Here is a 21,923-nt window from a genome sequence, read left to right as displayed (position 1 = left end):
TGGCATCAGATGTTTTGGCACAACTGGAAAAGGACATAAAACAAGGAGGAGTCACACAGTCAATAACAAACGCAGCATCATGATGTGGAATTCTTGACAGCACTGAAGAGAATAAACAGGATTGTGTTTTTGCTTGATTGTTTTTAAGGAAATTGATGTATTGGGGGAGTTGTCCTGTGAAGGAGAGTATGGCCCCCAAAGAAGATTCTCCAGGAGGTAGAATGAATTTTCTGGGAGACAGATTTCAGTTCAGCATCAGAAAGAACTTTATGTCAGGCTCACTTGCAGTGAAATGGGCTTCATGACTTGCTTAAAAAGCGGAGAAAATTGTAGTGACTTCTTAGAGAAACCACTCCGTACAGCTAGAAAGAGGAATAAAGATCAGCAGCTGAACTTAAGAGTGGAATAACCCTCAAAGAGAAAGCTGCCATAACTAAATGTGATCACTGCTGTAACGTTATCCCTGGGGAAGGCAGGTCTGGAAAACTATGAGCTTTTCTTTTATTTCATGATGAATGCAAATTTGGGCTGGAGCTGATTGTCAGGCAGAGTAGGTAAGAGCTGTATGGAGGAAGGGTGGGGGAAGAGTAGCTCTGAGGGGGAAACTTGGGAGAAGCAAACCTGACCAGAAAAATAAAATATTAATTTAAAAAAATGGCTAAAAATCACAGAATCGCTTGTGACTGAGGAAATGCTACTTAAAATAATCCTATGTGTTTGTAGGTAATTTCAAACTACAGATACTATGTCTAATTTACCTAAGAAACTGGATAAACTCACATTTAGTTCCAACAATTTCTATATTTTTTGTCCAAACCACAAATACATAATTATTATATTAAATTCAGACAAGAACGTGAGTGTTACTTTCAAACTTGATATATCTGGTTGGGTACTGATTGTTCCAGTAAAGCCAAAAATTCTATAGTTCATTTTTTCTAAGGTTATATCCCAATACATGTGTTTAGCAGGCAGCACTGTAGGAGCCAAGTAAAAAATACAGTCTCCTTTCATTTAAAAAAAAAAAAAAGAATATCTGGGGCTATTATTATTCTCTTGTGGAAATAACAGGCAACCCCTACTGTCATCCTCCTCAAAATCTTCACTTAGCTTTATGGTCTTTACTAATGCTTAAATAATGAACTTGCTTTTGAAAGACATGATAAAATCTTGGCTCCTGATCAAGACGGACCTGGGACAAAACCAAAGCTTGTTCACAGAACAAGAGATAAATAACGGTTTAAGTGATGCTGACACGTGCAAGTACAAGCTCCTACTATGTGCTGTGCATTGTGCTAAGTACATTAAGTGCAGCATTACATATAATCTTCACAACAATCCCACAGGCTCAAAAGCATTATTTCTGTTTTGTTTTGTTTTTTATATATATTTTTAAGATTAATTTTTATTGATTTATACAAGCACTGGGTACAGTCAGAAGCGCGGGAGGGTGAGAGAATTCACCAGAGCCAGAGCGGGGAGCAGAGCAGGCAGAAGGACCGAAGTACACTGCTGAGGGGAGCAGCGGGCGGCAGGAGAGGTCTGCGCGCCATGTGGGACCCTCCTCCGGTGGCCGGGGAGCAGCCGGGGGAGGGTGAGAGAATTCACCAGAGCCAGAGCGGGGAGCAGAGCAGGCAGAAGGACCGAAGTACACTGCTGAGGGGAGCAGCGGGTGGCAGGAGAGGTCTGCATGGGACCCTCCTCCGGTGGCCGGGGAGCAGCCGGGGATCGAACCGGCGCTGCAGAGGCTGCAGGCAGCTTCTCAACCCAGCGCTCAACCGCTGCGCCAGCGGGGAGGCCCAGCATTATTTCTGTTTTTAAAGGAAAGAAATCAAGGCTCCAAAATATGAAATGGCTTGTTCAGGGATGAAGCTGAGTTTCCAACTGAGGCCTATCTGCTCTCAAGGTCTGTATTTTTAAATGTCTTCCCCCATCACTGGAATGTCCAGTCTGAGGTTGATGCCCCTCCATCAAGTATGTGGTAGAGGGACTTCTGCAACTGTGGGAGTTTGGTCACGGGATTATGCCCATGATGCACGTAAGTACATAGGATGTGAACACACACATGCCCTTCCTGAGGACTCACATATATGTCTTCCCTAGGCTTGTACTGGCACTGAACCATTCACGGCCTCCGCTCTGCCTTGTTTTTCTCTGAGCCTTGTGTGACCCTTCAGGAGCCCCTGAGCCACAAGGAAGATTTAGCATTTGCTTCCCCTGTTGTCTTAATATTGACTGCATACTTGCTGTGTGAAAAAGGTACTAGGCTCTGGGGAGATGGAAGTGAGCAAAGGCAGACAAGTTGTCTGCTCTTATGGAGCAGACATTAACCACATAATCATAGAGACATGCATTCAATTACTCTGTGACTGCTGTGATGAGAAGGTCCGTGACGCTGTGAGGGAGACCCTGAAGTACTGGGACTGAGCGGGGCGTGAGGACATGTCAACTGAGGATGTTGTCAGGTAACAGGTGGAGAAGAGCACATGTGCGAGGGTCCTGTGGGGATTATGGCCTCAGGGAGCTGAAGGAAGACTGGTGAGGACTGGCAGCAATGAGAGAAGCTGCAGGGTAAGTGGCTGACCAGGCAGGGCCTTGGAGCCTTGATAGTGGCAATTCCCTGAAAGCATGGAGTATGGAGTCACGGATGGGTTTATAGAAGGGGCACATTTACACTTCAGAAAGGGGCCTCTGGGTTTCTTGTGGGAAAGAGATGAAGGGGGACTAGCAGGGATGTGGTGAGCCCTGCTGGGAGCTGACTACATGGCCCAGAGCCATCCCCCTCCAAGATGACGGTGACACAGGCCAAGGTCTTTGAGGGCCTTTCACCAGCCCCAAGTCCACGGTCTTTTCTGTATGGCATTGGGGTCCAGGAGGAGACATTCAGCTTGTTGGCCCACCTGAGAACAAAATAGGTGCTAGGAGGTAGCAGCCTAAGAACTGTCTCCTCTTTGACTTAGCTCAGACATTTTGCAAAATGGTAGAGGAGTGGGGGAGGGTAGAGGAAGGGATGGAAGTAGGCAAGTTCTCTAATTTCTGGGCCATTTTCCCATTTTCTGTGGGAAAGTGCCCTGCAGTTATCTGCACAGATTGTCAGATTGCCTGGAAGAAACCCCCCAGCTGGGGCTCTTTGGGGAGAAGAGCACATGATTCAGCTGGTGTGTTGGAGCCAGAAAGGTTTGTGATTAATGAGGAAGACTAGAAGGGACTGGGGCAAAGGGTGAGGAGTAAAGGGCACAGATTCCTCCAAGCAAGAGAGCTCTGGGGAGCAGGACAGACAGTGAGGAGGCCAGAGTGAAACCGACCAGACCCCAAAGCGTGCCACACAGAAGGCTGGCTCCTGTGCACCACTTCCTGGAGGCAAAGCCCCTCAGCCAGGGAGCCAAGACATAATAAGGTAGGACTGCTCAAGTAACTGATTCAGCAGTGGGGTTGCTCTTGGTTCTGTCCCAACCTGGAAATTATAGGCCTGGGCTGCAGCTTCCGGGATAGCTACTGGAATCAGGGGCCTGCTGGTGATTGTGGTTGATGGCCGCATGGCCTGCCTCGCCTTCCTGGGCCATGGGCATGTCTGAGTCGGGGAGAGGGCTGGCCCAGGACGGAAAGCTGTTCTCACGAAGGTTTGGTCAGGGTGTCCCAGCAGCACAGCTGTCAGATTGCACTCCATCACGCCCCACTGCAAAAGTCAGCTTGGCCTCACCTTCATCTCACAGACACAGTGAACCCTATGCCTCCACTCACAGTGGTGAAAATGCAGCGAGTGGGCATGTATGCATGGGTGGGTCATGCAAGGAGGCAGAAAGTGGCTAAGACTAGCTCTGCCATTGCTAGTGTGGAAAATTCTCTTCCACTTTCTGAGCCTCAGTTCCCCAGTCCCTTCTAGTCTTCCTCATTAATCATAATGACCACAGTGACATTCTCTCTGCCTTCACCTTGTGTCAAAGGGAACTTTAACTCTGCATTCGATGAGAAAGCAGAGGCTGGGGAGGGTAAGCATCTGACAAAAATCAAGTGGATGGTGAGGCTGAGCCAGCTCTCCAGCCACATCCACCGACCCCCAAGACCAGACCAAGCTTCCTCATCACTCCACAGCTGCCTGCGGGTGAGTCTGGAGCCAATTTGCATTAAAAGAGGCTTTAAGCAAATATTAGTCCTGAAATTCAGAACCAGAGACAACAGTGGCCTTGTTAATTTTCCGACCTAAAAGTAAGCAAGGCCTTCGAGGGTCAGTTCAGAGTTAACCCCTCCATGAACTCCAATCAAACACAGTCTCTGGAAACTTGCCCCCCACATCTCTGAAGTGGGAGTAACAAGGTTAGAGTTGGATGGTTTGTTGCAGAGATCACAAAGTAGTAGGAACTTCAGAGAAAAGGTATTTTCTCCACATATACACCCACATTTTCAGCTTAGGAAGCTGAGGTCCAAAGAAGGGACAGGCCAATACAGTATGGTCACTTTTCCACTAAGAGGCCGTAAAGATGAAAACTTGTCTTCCTGATTCTCCACATGTTCATCCTCCCCAAATAGCAGCTGCCTCATGGATTCATCATACATGGTCTCAGGGAGTGAGGGGGCACACTCCTGGGAGCTCTTCAGCAGCTATTTAGACACAAGTTCACCCTCAGACACAAACCGCCATCAGGTCCCATCAGCAGAGCTTCCTCACCCCTCAAGGCTCCATGTTTCCATCTTCATGTTCTGGCCAGAGGGCTCCTCACCAACCTCCACCCACTCCTCCCTACTGCTTGCCTCAGTTTCCCCCACTGCTGACATCCTTTCCATGTACCCAATTTTTCTCTTCTTTTAAGGACATCATCCTGCCTGCTCTACAGTTTATCTCAGGTTCTCCACCATCTCTCCATCTCTGAACCAGGATTGTTATTGCTTGTGTTGTTGTCATTGTTATTGCTATAGGTAACATTTATTGAAGTTTAACACATGCCAAATTCTGTGCTAGTAGATCACCTCATGTAAATCCTAGGTGGTGCCTGCAGCCCATTCATTCTCCACCATCCATCCTGGAAGCTTCTTACACTGTCCCATTGGTGTCCAGTCCCCTGCCTCCCCTGCAGACTGTGACTTCTCAAAGGAAGAACAGGTAAATACCTACTCATCTCTATCTCCCTGGTTCCTGGGGTATTATTCAACCCTCTGGTAGTTTTCCATGTTGCAGTTATCTTCTATTTGTGGTTTGTCTTTTACTCTCTTTGTAACATCTTTTGATGAACACAAATTCTTAATTTTAATGTCTTAATTCTAATGTTTAATCAATCTTTGTCTTGATGGTTTGTACTTAGAGAGTCTTATTTATGAAATCTTTCCACACTCTGAGGCCATAAAAATTCTCCCACATTATCTTCCATTGGTTTCATAGTTTTTTCTTTTATATTTAAGCCTTTATTCATCTGGAATTGATTTTTAATATACTGTGTAAGGTAGGAATCTAATTTCATTTTTTTTTCCATATGGATAACCAATTGGCCCAGTATTATAGCTCTGCAATGTCTGGTCTGTCATAAATCAAGTGTCTACAAATGTGAGGGCTTATTTCTGGGCTCTTTCTATTCTAATTCATCCCTGTGGCAATATCACACTCTCTTAATTTTCATATTGTTATGATTAATCCTGATATCTAGAATGGTAAGTCTGGTGTTGCCTGATGTTTTTTAAATCAGAGTGTTTGTGGGCTACCCCTGACTTTTTTTTTTTCATTCTTTTTTTTTTCTCTTTCATTCTTCCATATAAATTTGAGAATCAGCTTATAAAGTCCTTTTAAAACACTGCTGAAGTTTTAATTGGAATGATATTAAGTTTTCATGCCAGCCTAGGAAGGACTGACATCATGACGATATTGGTTTTTCTATCCCAAAACATGGTCTACTGCTCCGTTTACCTAGGTCTTCTTTAATATCTTTCAATAAAGTTTTACAATCTGTCCATAAAAGCCTAGGCTGGTAAATTGATTCCTAAATTCTTTACATTTTTAACAGTTTTTGTATTTGGTATTAAAAAAAAAACCCTTGTTATTGATGTATAATATATATTAGAGTAGTCATAGATCATAAGTTAGTAGCACACTGAATTGTCAGAAACTGAACACACCCATTTAAACAGCACCAGATCAAGAAATAGAATTTGAGTGACATCCTCATAATCCATTCGTGGTCCTGGCCAGTCGCCACCTTCTAGGGTGAAACACAAACACAGCTTCTTCAGACCCAACTAAACACTAATCAGTATAGCCTGTTCTTAAATTTAATTTACGTGGAACCATATGGTAGCTCTTCGAGGTCTGGCTTTTCACACACTAATGCTTTGGTGAGATTAATGCATATTGCCCAGTGAGATTGAAGAACACTCCTCACTGCAGCTCACCAGTGCCATGTGTGAATGTAGCATGATTTATTTACCCACTCTCCTGTTCGTGAGCCTTCAACAGTTTCTACTTTGGGGCCATTATGAAGAGTGTGGTTAAAACATTCTAGTACATGTCTTTGGGTAATATATTCTGGAGTTAAATTGCCAAATCAGAGTTGCCAGTGTGTTCAACTTCAGGGATACTGCCCAACAATTTTCTAGTGTGTTCCTACCAATTTACAGTCCCACCAGCACTGCAAGAGGAGAGTCTGGGTGCTCCTCGTATTTGCCAGTAATTGATATTTTGTCTTTTTCACTTTAAAATTCTAGTGGCGATAAAGTTATAGCTCATTGTATATATTTTTTAAATGATCTTATGGAGATATAATTCTTTCATTCCTTCAATCATAAAAGTGATATATTCCTCCTTTTCTTTAAGACTTTGACTTTTTTCCCTCAATATTGTATAGTTTTCTGCATAAAAATCTTGCACATCTGTTGCAGGGTTTAATCCCTAGACATGTGACATTTCTTGATACTATTGTAAATTGTCCTCTAAAATTCCATTTCCTATTTGTTTCTGGTATATAGAGACAAAATAGATTTTTATATATTAACTTTGTATACATAGGCCTAACTAAATTCACTTATTAACTCTAGTATAAATTCTTTTTGGATCTTTTAGGCATACATTGATGCCATTTGTGAATTTAAAAAGTTTTATTTCTTCCTTTCCAATTTTTGTGGCTTTTTCTTTTTCTTTTCTTGCCTAATTGTACCACAGTATGTTGAAGAAATATGATGGCAGGCATCTTTGTCTTGATCTTAATCTCAAGGGGAAAGTTATCAAAAGTTTAATGTAATATCAATTTTTTTTTAAGATTTATTTATTTATTTATTTATACAAGCACTGGGTACAGCCAGAAGCATGGGAGAGTGAGAGAAATCACCAGAGCCAGAGTGGAGAACAGAACAGGCAGACTGATGACGTACACTGCTGAGGGGAGCAGCGGGCGGCAGGAGAGGTCTGTGCGCCCTGTGGGACCCTCGCCCGGTGGCCGGGGATCGAACCGGCGCTGCAGAGGCTGGGGGCAGCTTCGCAGACCAGCGCTCATCCGCTGCGCCACCTGGGGAGGCCCTTTATCAATATTAAGCTTGGCATTTTCTGTAAGTTATTTGGTAGTTACTCCTGAACAGTTTAATAAAGTTATCTTCCATTTTTAGTTAGATGAGAGTTTATCAGAAATGAATGCTAAATTTTATCAAATGTGCTTTCTGGATTTTAGAAGATGATCATCTGGTTTTTCTCCTTTCTCCTGCTAATATTGTGAATCATATTAATTGATTTTCTGATGTTAACCCAAATTAAAATTCTTAGACTTAATCCCAAATATATGTTGCCAGATTTTATTGACTGACATTTTGGTAAGGATTTTTGCAATTCATGAGCAGTATTGATCTTTACTTTTTATATTTTGTAATCCTTCTCAGATCACAGCAAAGTTACACTGGCCTTATAAAAAGAAGTAGGAAGTGCCACTCATTTTAACATTCTTGGAGGAATTTGTGACATGTTGGTACTATTTCTTCCTTAAGTGTTGGAAGAATTCACCTGTAAATCCATTTATTCCTAGAATTTTCTTTCTAGGGAGGTTTTAATAAACAGTCATAGTGCTTTAATAAGATTTCAACTACCCCAGTTTCCATGTCTTCTGTCCATTTTAATAAATTCTATTTTTAAAACGTTGCCCAATTCCTCTAAATTTTCTCATTTATTTACCTAAAATTGTTTATAACATGTTTTGTTTTGACATCTACTGGAGGTGTCTAACTGGAGGTGAAATTGGGAAGTTTCCTCCCAGTTATGGTCCACTCCCCAAAATGTTCTTTGCTTCACCTCTTGTCCCTGGGGAACTGCTGGGTTTCAGCTGGCATCTGGGCACCCTGCAGTAGCCACCTTACACCTGGGCTCCTGCCCTCTGGTGGCCAGTCAGGTACTGGCCTGAGTGCCTGGGGAAGAAATACCAGTCTTGGGGAATAAAGAACCACCTTTGGCACCTTTGCTTTCTGGGTTCTGCTCCAGGGCGAGCAGGTAGAAGAAAGCAGAGCACAGCTAAGCATTCAAATTCATCACCTTCATTGTCGTGAGAGCTCAAAACTTATTTACTGAATGCCTACTTTAGAGTAGGCCCTGTGCCTCACACCTAACCAACGGAAATTCGCCAAGTTTTCAAGCCACCCCTGATGTTAAGAGTAGTTAATTCACTTGCCCGAGGTCCCTTATTGATAAGCAGTGCTGAGTTCCAAACTATGTCTGTCTGTCTGCAGAGACTATGATCCTAACATCCTCATGTATTTTATAACCTTTTGCAAAGTGACCTTTGGCAAAGATAATCTAATACAATCCTTTCTTTTTGCAAAGGAGGAAGAGAGAGAACCAGAGAGGTAAAACAATTGGCCCAAGGTCACATAGCTGGTCAGCGCAGTGCCAGGCTTGGTGATTTACCCCTTGATCCCCAGAGCAAGTGCGGAAACCCTCTCTGTACCTTCCAATCCTCGCCCTCGATGCACCGCATTCTCTGGTCTGGACAGTTTGAAGTCTTTTTCCAGTCATCCCCCGTCTAGGAACTTGGGTGCTTTTCTTTTTCTTATTTTCTTTTTTATTTTTTACATAATTGTTCATTTTTAAACAATATTTGCTTCCCTCATCTTATTTTTTTCAATAATTTGGTTTTATATATATTTTACATCGTTCTTCATTTTTGCAACGTTTGCTTTCTCCTCTCAGGTGTAGTCTCTATAAAATTCCCACCACCAATTCATCCTTGCGCCGTCACCATAGTCCCTCGTGTAATGAAAAGAACCCCTTTTTCCTCGGGGGAGAAAACAGACCAGAGGAGAGCCCCACAGCGTTGCCCCGTGAAGTCCAGGGAGCCACTGCAGAACGCAGGGTCCAGAGATCCTAGCGCCAGGCGCCTTCATCACTTCAACTACACGCCCCTGAGGAGGAGAAAATTGCCTGCCTCTTTCTGGAGGCTCCCCCACTGCAGTCCAGCTGCCTGCCACCTGCCCACAGGCCGTGGTCAGGCTGGCCTGGGAAGTACCATCCTGCTGGATTTCCATCCTCCTGTCCAGCTCCCTCCCAGATATTTGGGCAATATGCAGACTAGGGGAAAACTGCAAAGTTTGCTTTCCTATCTGAAGTCCTTTGGAGCACCAAGCAAGGAATAAAAAATGGGGCCATCAGGCCATGACACCAACTGTTTCAAAGACCAGGGCCCCATTTGGGGGAGGCCAGGTGGCCCAAATGAATGAAGAGCGCCAGTCTCGAAGACACAAGGACCAAGAGGCAGCCTTTCTCTCTGCAGGGTTTTGTTGTTTGTGTGGCTGTTGTTTCATATGATTTTCCTCCTGGAAGCGATTAGCTGAAGAAGCCAGTCCCTGCCAAGAGGAGTGTGCTGTGTAGACCAGAAGGATGCGTGTAGCATTTAGATGAGGCGGGGGAAAGAAGGCAAGTCAGGCCAGTTCAGGGAACAGTAGTGGTTCTGTGGAGTAGGGGGGTCACATGAGACCGTGTTTATAAACATTTCCTCAGGCAGAGTTGGAAGAAACCAACCCCTCCCCACCCGCCTCATCTAGCCACAGAGGCCCAGTGAATGGAAGGGACCTGTCTGAGATCACACTATCAGGGTGGAGGGTACAGCTCAGGAGCCAGAAAGAATCTCCTTGTGCTCGGGCAAGTCTTGACTTACTCACAGTCTCAGCTGTCAGCCAGACCCCAGTGGGAAACTCCTATGGAGTCCAAGGTCATCAGCCCCCGCTGCTGTGGGATGGGAGCAGGAGACATTTCAATGGGCTGCTTTGGGGCCTATTCCCTGGGTCTTTGTGGCCCACACCCCACCTGCAGGGATTCTTCCCTAGGTTTGCTCTTGGCACTGACCTCTTGTGGCACAGCACCCATCGCAGAGCACTACACCATTGTCATGTCCGTCTCCTGCCTCACCCTGGGCTCCTAAAGATCATCTTATAGTGCCAGCAGCAGGCACATAATAGGCCACTTAATAAATATTTGTTGGATGAACAAGTAAGTGGATGGATGCATGCGTGCTTAGATGGATGCATGGATAAACAATCTGGTACTTCCCCAATGAGCAAGACCTCAGTTATGTGTTGTAGGAAGCTCCCAGCGTCTGGAAGAATAGGGCAGAGGGCTCTCGCTGAGCTCATGGCTTATCAGTCTTACCACCTTATCCAAGTCACTCAGTCCACGCCTGGCACTTGGCATCAGCTACGCTCAGCACATGCCAGTATCTACATTAAATGCTAACCCACACTGCCTCATTCAAAATTCACAAATAATCAATGAATTAAGCACTGTTGCTCCTGTTTTACAAATTAATAAACAGAGGTGCAACAAAGTTTTAAAAAACAGTGACATAAGATCTGAAATTAAGATTCAATGTCAGGTGCTTCTCTGATGCCTGGTGAAATTAGAAGGGTCCCAAATAGCTTAGAGTCCCCCCTTCATTCTGCTCTCATGGATAAGATTCTGTCGCCAAACAACTCTTCTTATCAAATGGGCCATGGCAGTTCTTGCTTATTACTGAATAGCAGGTTTCAATCTGCAGTTATTCAAAGGAGCCAACCATATCCTCCTGGAACCAGGAGCCACCATGCCCTCTGGACACTACAAAGCCTTCTTCACAGCCCGCGTTGTTCACCTGCCCCGGAGCACAATGCCAGCGTGGCCCCGCCTAGTGGATGGCGCCCTCCTCCCCGTGCAGTGTATATAGGTGACTAAGAAACCACTGTTGCCACCTATCTGGGTGGCATATTATGTATTCAGTCATCCCAAATCCCAGGATGCTAAGTCTCCCCTCACTGATGGGGTGAAGAGGTCATCAGACCACAGACTTGCCCAAGGTCAGAGAGCTAGTGAGCCATGAAACTGGAACTTGAACCCTAGCATCTGATGCCAGAGCCTACAGGCTACTTTTGTGCCAAATTGCTCACAGTAGGCATTCAGCAATTATGACGGCTCTAGTGTATAAGCATCAGGAGGTCAAGGACAGTGTCTTGCTCAGCACTGCACCCTTGGAGTCCAGCATAACACTGGGAACGTTAAAGCACTCCATAGAGTTTTGGTAAGTGAATAATTGGATGAATGAACCTCATACTTATGAACCCATTTCCTCATCTGAAAAAATCAGGATAATCATGCATTTACCTTGCTTGAGACAGTTTATCAAAGAGGTTAAAAACATGAGTTTTGGAACCAGATGACTTGGGTTTAAATCCAGATTCCATTAACCAGGTAAACCTGCACCAGCTACTCAGTCTCTGTGACACAGATTATAAAATAAGGACATGAATAGGACCTACCTTGCTAGGCTGACATAAGATCTAAATGAGTCCCACAGTGCTAACTATGACAATCGGTGTTCAGGCTTATCATGCAGAACATGTGAGAATATGCCTGGAGAAGGCTCTAGGGCATGTGGAATGGGTGTCTGTCTTTGTTGACACTCCCCACCTCTACTATCGGCCTCCTGTGGTAGACACTGTTGGCTGGCTGTCCAACAGTCATTCTGCTCTTTTCTTCTTCCTTCCTACTAAAACACCAAATTTTTTTGAGGAGTCAGCATCATCCACAAACCACTCAAGAAAAGATGGCCCTACCCCCAGCCAAGAGCACATGATGCCTAGTCCAAGTTCACCAGAGTAATTTAATCCCTTTGCTAGTGATTGGTTTAGGAGCGGGCATGTCACCCAATTGTGCCCAATGAAAAATAAAGAAAGGTGTGCCGGGGGCTTCCCTTTTTTCCTCTGGATATTTCCATGACTGAATGAGACAAGTGGAGCTGCAGCTGCCATTTTGCGCCATCTGAGAGGGGAGAGGTAGAGGAGAAGCCAGCGTGGTGATGACCTTGGCTGAGGTGCCTGCACCTCTAGACTTCTCGCTTCGTGAGAGATAATACATTCAGTCATTATTTAAGCCCATTTGGGTCCAGTTTTCTGGTGCTTGCATAACATTGCAATTGATGTAATTCTTCTTGTATTTGGCATCTTCATCCTCTTCCTATTGCAATCGATTGTTCTCAATCAATGCTGGTCTCACTCCTCACATTTGACTCTCTCTCTCTCTCTCTCTCTCTCTCTCTCTCTCTCTCTCTCTCTCTCTCTCTCTCTCTCTCTCTCCCTCTCCCCCTCTCTTCTTCCCTCCTCACCCTCAAGCCTTGTAAGAGAAGGGAATGTATCTACTTTCCTTACCATTATAACTCCAGGGCCTGGATCAGTGTCTGGACATAAACTGCTCTCCTAGTCCTCTAGTTGTCATTAGATAAGACTGGATAAAATCACCATCCCAAGCTACTTGCTTTTGAAAAGGAAACTTGAGAAGTTTCACCAGAAACTTCTTGTTGAGTTTTATTAGATATTATTAAAGGTCATCTTGAGGATACAACATTGTCATATTTTGGATTGCACTTTCAGTTTTGACAGACTGAGTAATGTAGACAAATTTTCCCTCTGAGGAAACCTCAAAAAACTGGACAAAATATTTTCCAATAATCATCTGAAAGGGTGGGAAAGCCGTCAAGGTAGTAAGAAGTTGCTGGACTGAGGTCTGAAAAAGGAAGGAAATCCAGAAAGGGTCCCGGTGGTCTTTGCCCTGAAGACATTTGCAAATCCACATGATGCTGCTGAGAAACTGGGAAATATTTTTGACAATGTTTGTGGATAGGGGAAAATGTTTACAGTTCATGGTCTGTGAATGTGAGGATCATGGTTAACCTCTAACCTTTTTAAACCCTGAAGGGCTATAACCAGAGAGGAAGAATGAACAGTCATATGCCCTCACATAGACAGCAAACCAGTTTTTAAACATCTGGGTAACCAAAATAGTCTCAGTCCCTAAAACAATATTAGCAGCAATAATAGTATTAAAGTGATCTGGATGGCCTCAGGAGCCTACCAGAAGCAAATAATCCTCATTGGAAAATCCAAGCTCTCATTTTTTTTTTTTTTACAAATAATTTTCAAGTACTATGATGACGTACAAACAAAGATAACCAACCCCATGAGGAGACAAGACATCGTAAGTGAGTATCAAGAGAAATAACATACTGTAGAAACAGACTGCATGACTAACTGATCACACCCAGACTTTAATGATTTTCCCGTGTTTCAAGAGATCGAAAACAAGATTTAAAATTTTAACAGACAAATGTAAAGAACCAAACAGAAATTATCAAAATTAAAAATTAACCAAATAGAAGAACCTAACAAACAAACAGACAAGTTCTTTGACTCATCTAAGGAAAGACTTAATAAACTAGAACTTTGGCAGAAAAAAAATCCATAATGAATCATAGAAAAAAATGAAAAATATGAAGAGAGGACAAGAGGTATGAAGAACACTGTAGTCTGTTCAGGCTGCTATAACAAAAATAGCATAGACTGGGAGGCTTAAACAACAAACAGTTATTTTTCATGCTGTGGAAGGCTGGAGTTTTCAAGATCAAGGTGCAGGCAAATTTGTTGTCTGGTGAGATCTGCAACCTGTTTCATCCTGGTGAGAACTGGCTGGATTATCAGTGTCCTCATGGGGCAGAAGGGGTGAAGGAGCTCTCTGAGATTTCTTTTGTAAAGGCACTAATCTCATTCATGAGGGCTCCACCTTCATGATCTAATAACCTTCCAAAAAGTCCAACTTTTTCCCTCTAAGGGAAATTTGAAAAACTAATAGCATCACACTGGGTGTCAGGATTTTAACATACAGCTTTATAAAATTCTTTTTAGAAATTGTATTAGTTTTTATTGAGGTGACATTGGTTTACAACACTGTGATTTCGAGGTATAGGTTCCCACTTCTTCACACTATGTTACCAAAGCACACCCACAGGATCTGTCAAAGTGAAGATCATGGTTAACCTCTAATTTTAAACCTTGAAGGGCTATAATCCAAGAGTGAGTGTGAATTTAAACTTCCGCCATAGTCCACTGGGCCACATACCCTCTTTGCTATCCATCTCCCACCTTATCCCCCCACTATCTCCCTCCTGTAGCCTCAATCCTGCATATCCTTAGTCATATTCCTAGGGTTTGTTTTGGTACTTAATTCATTTGTTTTGTTTCTTTATAATCCACATGAGTTTAACCATTGGATATTTGTCTTTCTCCTTCTGACTGATTTTGCTTAACATAATCCCTGCAGATGCATCCACGTTGTTACAAATGGAAAGACTTCATCTTTTTTTATAGCTGAGTAACATCCCATTGTGTATACATACCATATCTTCTTTAGCCACTCATCTGTTATTAATGATGAACACTTAGGTTTCTCGCATACCATAGCTCTTGTAAATAGTGCACAGTGAACATAGGAAAGCATATATCCCTTTGAAATAATGTTTTTGTATTTTGGGGGTAAACATCAGGAGTGGAATTGCTGCCTTATATGGTATATCTATCCTTGGTATTTTGAGAAACCTCCAATCTGTTTTCCATAGGGAGTGGACCAGTCTACATTCCCACCAACAGGGTAAGAAGGTTCCATTTTCTCCACACCCTCAACAACACTTGCTCTTTTGGATCTTTTTGACATGGGACCTTCTCACGGATGAGGCAATATCTCTTTGTGGTTTTGATTTGCATTTCTCGATGTAAGTGATGATGAGCATTTTTTCATGTGTCTGGTGGCCATATGTATGTCCTCCTTGAAGAAATGTCTATTTAGTTCATACACACATTTTTTGATTAGGTATTTGTTTTCTTTTTGCTGAGTTGTAGAATTCTTTTTAGATCTTGCATATTAGCCCTCTGTTGAATGTATAATGTACAAATATTTCCCTTATTCAATGGGGGAGGGGGAAATAGTTTTGATGATAGTTTATTTCACCACAGAGAAGTCTTTTAGTCTGATGTAGTCCCATTTGCTTATTTTTGCTTTTTCAATATATGACTTTTGAGGGGCACATTCAATCCATATAAGATACAGTGAGAAATTCTAGTAAAAATTTAATTGGAGTCCCTGTGTAGAGGGGAGATAAAATGGAAAGAACACATGTTTGAAGAAGTAAAGGCTAAAGTTTCCCCAAAATGGTGAAAGGCTTAAATTCACAGGTAAAAGAAGTGACATTAATCTCAGAAGGATAAATAAAAATAAATTTAAATCACAGTAGAACTTCCCAAAACCAAAACAAAAAAGAAAAACTTTAAAGGTAGCTATAAAAAAAAATGAAACATTTTACTTTCAAAGGAGCAATGATTAAACTTCTTGCTAGAATCAGAAAGCAGTGGAGTGATCATTTCAATGTGACAAAAGAAAAAACAGTGCCCAGAGAAAACATCTTTCAGGAATAAAAATGAAATAATATCATTTTCATACAAACAAGAACTGAAAGAATTTGACACCAGAATATCCAGTAAATATGAAATGGTATTCTTCTGGCAGAAGGAAAATGATCCCATATGGAAAGTCAAATATGCAGGAAAAGCAACAAAAATGGTAAATATGTGGACACATCTAAATATTGACTACTGCAAGAAAAATAATAAAGCCTCATACTGTTCAAAATGTAGAGAGACTTAAAATAAAAACTGCATATGAATCAGAAGAGTAGCAACAGCAGTACAAATGTTCTGAGGCCCTGCATTGTCTGAGAGGAGATAAAAGCTTTTCTTAATATTAAGACTTTCATAAGGCAAAGAGGCATGCTAGAAACTCTAGGGAATCATTAAAGAATAGTAAATGAGTTTATTACTGCCAACCTAACAGAGGGAGAAATAGAATAATTACAAATAATCTATCCAAAAGAAAGCAAGAAAAGAGAGAGAAAGCGAACATAAATGCGTCAAAATAAATAGAAAGGAAATAGATTTAAACTTGTCAAGTATGTGACAATTAGATGTAAATGGACTAAGTGCACCAAATAAGAGACAGTTTAATAGATGAAATTTTAAAACACTAAATGCTGCTTGCATTAGATTAGCTTAAAGCGCAAAGGATAGATTGAAAATGGTATTCCATGCAAACACTAGTCAAAAGAAAACCAGCGACCGATATTAATATCAGGCAAAGTAGATTTTAAGTAAAAAAAAAATTAATAGACTCTTTAGAGTGATGACATGTTTAAGTCACTAAGACGATAAGACAATTTTAAATTTGTATGCCCCTGATGATTGAACTTCAAAATCTTTAAAGTAAAAACTGATAGAACTACAAGAAGACATACGTGATTCTACAATATTTGTGGGAGGTTTGTTTTTTTTTTTTTGATACAGGTAACAAGCACTTACAATATGCCAGGTACTTTTCCAAACACTTTACATGTTAATGCCCGCAATAGGATAGTCACATGAGGTGCGTATTCTCACTTAATAGGTAAGAATTCTGAAACACCAAGAAGTGAAGTAACTTGTCTAAAGTCAGAGAACAAGTGTGTGGATTGAGATTGAAACCAGCATTCTAACTCCAGAGTCTTGCAAAAACACAATGGGAACACTGACATTGCTCTCTCAGTAACTGAATAAACACAGGCAAAGCTCAATATGAATAGGAGATTCGACCATGTCATACAATTCTCTATTCCATAGCTCTCAGCCCAAGTTTTATGGCACAATTACGTCCCGGAGTGGATTGTAAGGAGGTTGAAATGAGATCACCCGTGTTTATAAACTGGAAAATGCTATTCAAATGTTAGTTCTATGGTTCAACTCTTAGCCATCTTTTTTTATATTTCGATGATTTTATCAAAAGTTTGTAGCATCTGTTTTTATTTTAATCCTTTTCAGGTCTCCATTTTTAAAACCAGAATAATGTAAACAGCTAGTAAATTGTTGTTGGGCTGTAGTTTATATAGTTGGGTATAAAAATGTGTGTGCAAATAGAATCTGAGTTTAACAGTCACGCTGATGGTTCTTTGATGGTTTTTTTCAGCCCACATGGGGTGTCATTCAGGCTAGGGATAGGAAGTCAGGCTTGTTGAAGAATGGTCTGACCAGAGGGCTAGTGTGGGGTCTTACACAAGTCATTCACTTTCTTTGGGTCCCCAGTTCATCATTCTTCCAATAATCATGTCCTCTCTAAACTGCCCCACAGAGCATAGGGTGGGGGGTGGGGGTTTCCTAGGACATACAGCAGGGAAAGTCCCTTGAACTGTACATAGGGCCAAGCAAGCATCAAGCATTGTTAAGACTCCCAAAAGGTGCAGAGAACTCAAAAATCTGTTTTATGCTGTTTCATATGTTGTTAATAATAAGAAGTAGCATTTATTGAGAGCTTGCCATGTGGTAGGCACTGCGCCAAGCCACTTTATAGGCTACATTTCATCTTTTCCTCATAGGAAGCAGCAGCCCAGGGTGCTGCAGCCAGATTGCCTGAGGTTATCTCCAGGCCCCACAACTTAACGGCCCTTTGAGCAAGCTGTGGCCCCTTCCTGCCATGGTTTCCTCATCTGTAAAATGGGAATAGTGGCAGCACAGATGTTGTGACTTGGGTCGGATGTTTCTTTTAGTTACCAGCACAGCATTTGTGGGAATCCAGGACTTTCTTTCTGGTTCTGGCTGTGCAGAGATGTTGGGGAGAGACCAGGAGAGGTCAGGGTTTGGCTGGAGAGCAAAGTGAAAGATGGACTTCTAGAGGAAGGGAGTGTTGCGACCCGAGTTCCCTCGGGTACTTAGGAGTTTGTCCGGCGCTGGACAAGACTCTGCAAAAGCTTGCTGTTTGATCATGTTCCTTTCATAGGCAGCAAAATGGTTGTTAAGTGGCAAAAACCCAACTGATGAGGGGCCAGGCAGGGAGTCTAATGCAGGTTGCCCTGAACCAGAGGCCACATGTCTAACCACTATACTCCTTACTCCCAGTGCCCCATAGCAACTCCAGGGACCACCAGCCACTGACGGAGCTGTTTGAAGCTCTAAAAGACCCAGGAAATAGCTGTCTCCATTTCCTTAGCAGTGATCCTCCTATGACACTCAATTGTTGGCCTTCACTGAGGAGATGTTCTCGGAAGCCTTAAGTCCAGCACTCCAACCCATATTTTTCTCACTAAATTTCAGTGGTGAAAAAAAATTGCTCCCAGAAGCAGTTGTTACCCAAACACTAACTAAAACATCCTCATTCGCCATATCTATCCCCACATCCCTAAGCACCACCACTTGGCCTCTGGCTGCTGATTGCTTGGGAGATGTTTATTTCTGGTATATGCTTGGGGATGAGCAGCAACAGCTGGGAGAGTCTGGGGACAACCTCTCCTGGCAGAGCAGGAAATTGGTCATCTTTGCAGAGATAAGTGTATACACGTAGCCTCCTAGCAAGCATGGCAAGTGACTGTCCCAATCTGGCAGGCAGTTGGTTATAGGGATGAGACCAGCCCCTCCATCCTGAGCAGTGGGAAGGTAGAAGAAGACAGCTCTCCATAGGCAGGGACATCTGTGGTGTCCTCACTTGGCAAAGGGGCAAGGGAGCACTCTGGGGTCTCTTATATAAGGACACAAATTACCTCCAAAGTCCCCACTTCTTAATACTATCCCCTAAGAGGTTAGGATTCAACACATGAATTTTTGAGATGGGGGGACACAAAAGTTCAGCTCATACCTAGGGGTGTGGAAGCTGGGGCATTTGTCCACTGGCTCCTATCTCTCATTGAATGAGGACTGCTTCACTAATTCTAGATGTCCATCTTTCACTTTGCTCTCCAGCCAGATCCCGAACCCTTCTGGTCTCTCCCCAACATCTCTGCCCAGCCAGGACCAGGAAGAAAGTCCTGGATTCCCACAAATGCTATGCTGGTAACTAAAAGAAATGCTGCACAAGTCACATTCAACTACATGAAGGACCCACTTGGAGGTAGTTGTTTTTCATATGGTTATCACAGTGGTGGTTGTTTCTGACATGGTTCTTGCAATTTGGTCTCATGTCAAGGGTTTAGCTCATCTAAGCTTCATCAGAAATGACCTCTTAACTAAGATGTTCACTGCTAGACTTTAAAGGCAATTTTATTCTTCTAAACCTTTGAAATACTTTTGCTTCAAAGGGATGTTTTCTTATCCAACCTGCGTGTATGTTTGCACCACGGGCATACTTTCTCTTTGCTATCTTTACTGCAAATGCTGTATATACTTGCGGTTGGAGAAGTGGAGATCAGAAAATAACTTCCTACATCCGGGACAGGTTGTACGCAGGGCTGGATCCCAGCAGAAATCCCAGGTGCTGTCCCTGGCAATGGGACGGTGACCAGGGCTGAGGCGCAGCATTCAGAAGAAGGCAACATTCACATGCCCCCAGAATTTTGGACTGGACTTTCTACTTCAAGTCCGGAATGGCTGGAGCAAACACAGGCTTTTCGTGTAAACAGTTGTTCAAAGCTAATCTCTTCCACGCCGTCAGCAGAAATGAGCCCTGGCATGACAAATCAAAACCAAGGAAAGCCCTCTCAGGCCATTTGTGCATGCCACGTAGATGCTGTGGGGTCTTGGGCCACCTCTTATTGCTTTGAGTTTAGATTTCTAAAGTGGACTTAGTGACTCTGGATTTTTGTTTGTCCAGTCTAGTTTGCTAGCCCTCTTTTCTACTTCCTTTAGGAAACTCCTCTCCTATAATATGTGGTCTTGGTGGGGCTGTCAGTTATAATTCCCCTCTCTTTCCAACTCCTTGGTGAGGGGTGTATGCCTGAGACTAGGTCAATTATAGGATCATATTCTCCAGACACTATTTGTTCAGGATGGCCATGGACCAAAACCTAAGACTTTGCTCCTGGATCTAGGAGGAAAGGCTGTTTCCCTCCCTATAGAATCTACAAAGTTCAAGCTTGGGACATCCAGCCACATCTTTCTAGCAGCAGGAAAATCCTGTCAGCTGCAGAAAGGAGAACAGAGTAAAGTAAAATTAAGAGAAGACAGAAAGAAAGAAGTAACATTCATTTGAGAGTCTTGATCAAGCCATACCTGAAGCAATCACATTTGCATTTCTAGTTACATGATCTATACATCTTTTTTTCTGCTTCCTTCAGTTTGTGTTGAGTTTCTGTCTCTTGCAACAGAAAGAATTCTCACTAGTACAACCTCTTAATGTATAAAAAAGGATAGGAATTCCTTGAAGGACTCCTGTGAGCATTAGGTGAGATCATAGATATGAAAGAGATTTCAAAATTAGTAAAACACCATGTACAACTCTCATATGTTGCTAGCGGGAATGTAAAATGGTATAGCCTCTGTGGAAACAGTTTGGTAGTTCCTCAAATGATTCAACAGAGTTGTCATATGACCTAGAAATTTCACTCCTAGGTATATACCTAAGATACTTGAGAATATATGTTCATACATGATTTGTACATACATGTTCATAATAGCTAAATGTACATAAGAGCTCAAAGTGGGAACCAAGTATCCATCACCTGATGACTGGATAAACAAAATGTGGTATATCTACACGATGGAATGTTATTTGGCAATAAAAAGGAATGAAGAACTACTAAATCAAGATGAACTGTACAAACAATATGCTGAGTGAAAGAAGCCAGACAAAAAGACCACATATTGTATGATTCCATGGACATGAAATGTCCAGAATAGACAAATCCATAGAGACAGAAAGTAGATTAGTGGTTGCCAGGACCTTCAGTGAGGGAATAGGGAGTGGTTGCTGATCACTGCAGTTTCTTTTTGGGGTGATGAAAATGTTCCAAGCTGGGTGGTAACAGTTGCATGATCTTGTATGTGTGCCAAAAATCACTGAATTGCATGGTAATTTTATGGTATATAAATTACATCTCAATACAAGATGCACTATGTACATGTAAAGGATGGTGATGATCATTTTTTAATTGCTCAACTCAAATCTCAACTTACAACATCTTTCATCCAGTCCTCTTAGCTTCTTCTGAATCTAGGCTGCCTTTGTCACCCACACACTATTGTCCATGTGATTTAAATGTTTAATAATCATTAAATAATAAATGATTTAATGAATAATTAAATAATAAAATGGATCCCCATAGATAAATATGAGGTTGTCTGTCTTCTCATTTGTCACAGGCCCCTCTTGCAGATCTTGGGGACATGGAAGGCACTGAGGAATTTGTTACAAGAACTAGTGAGGGCATGTGTCTCCTCCCCACCACATTACCAGATATGGGCCCAGCCCCTGATGAGGACCACATAGGTTAGCGAATGAATGGTAGAACAGTTTCTCGAAGACCAGCAGCAGCACAGCCACTGCAGAGCCTCTTCAGCAAGCAGCGTGCCATCTCCGAGCGCAGCCTTGCCCACTTCCACTTCAGAGCGCCTGCGGTGCCACCTGAACTCCTCAGGCTTCGGGAAACTTGCATTCTGCCCACTTGCTCCAAGTAGCTCCCATGCACCTGGAGTTGGAGAACACAGAGATGGGATTTGCAACCCCTAGACTGTTACGTTAGGCTCCTCTAGGTTCAGAATCCCCACTTAGACAATACAGACAACAAAGGGGACTGACTGGTCACATAAAGTCCTGAGGGGAGTAGATTTAGGAGTGGTTTGATTCAGGGACTAACAAGACCTTCCTGGACTTATTTCGTCCATTCTGTCAT

Source organism: Talpa europaea (assembly GCF_964194135.1).
Source record: "Talpa europaea genome assembly, chromosome: 8".
NCBI lineage: Eukaryota > Metazoa > Chordata > Mammalia > Eulipotyphla > Talpidae > Talpa > Talpa europaea.
Note: the sequence above shows the minus strand (reverse complement) of the source record.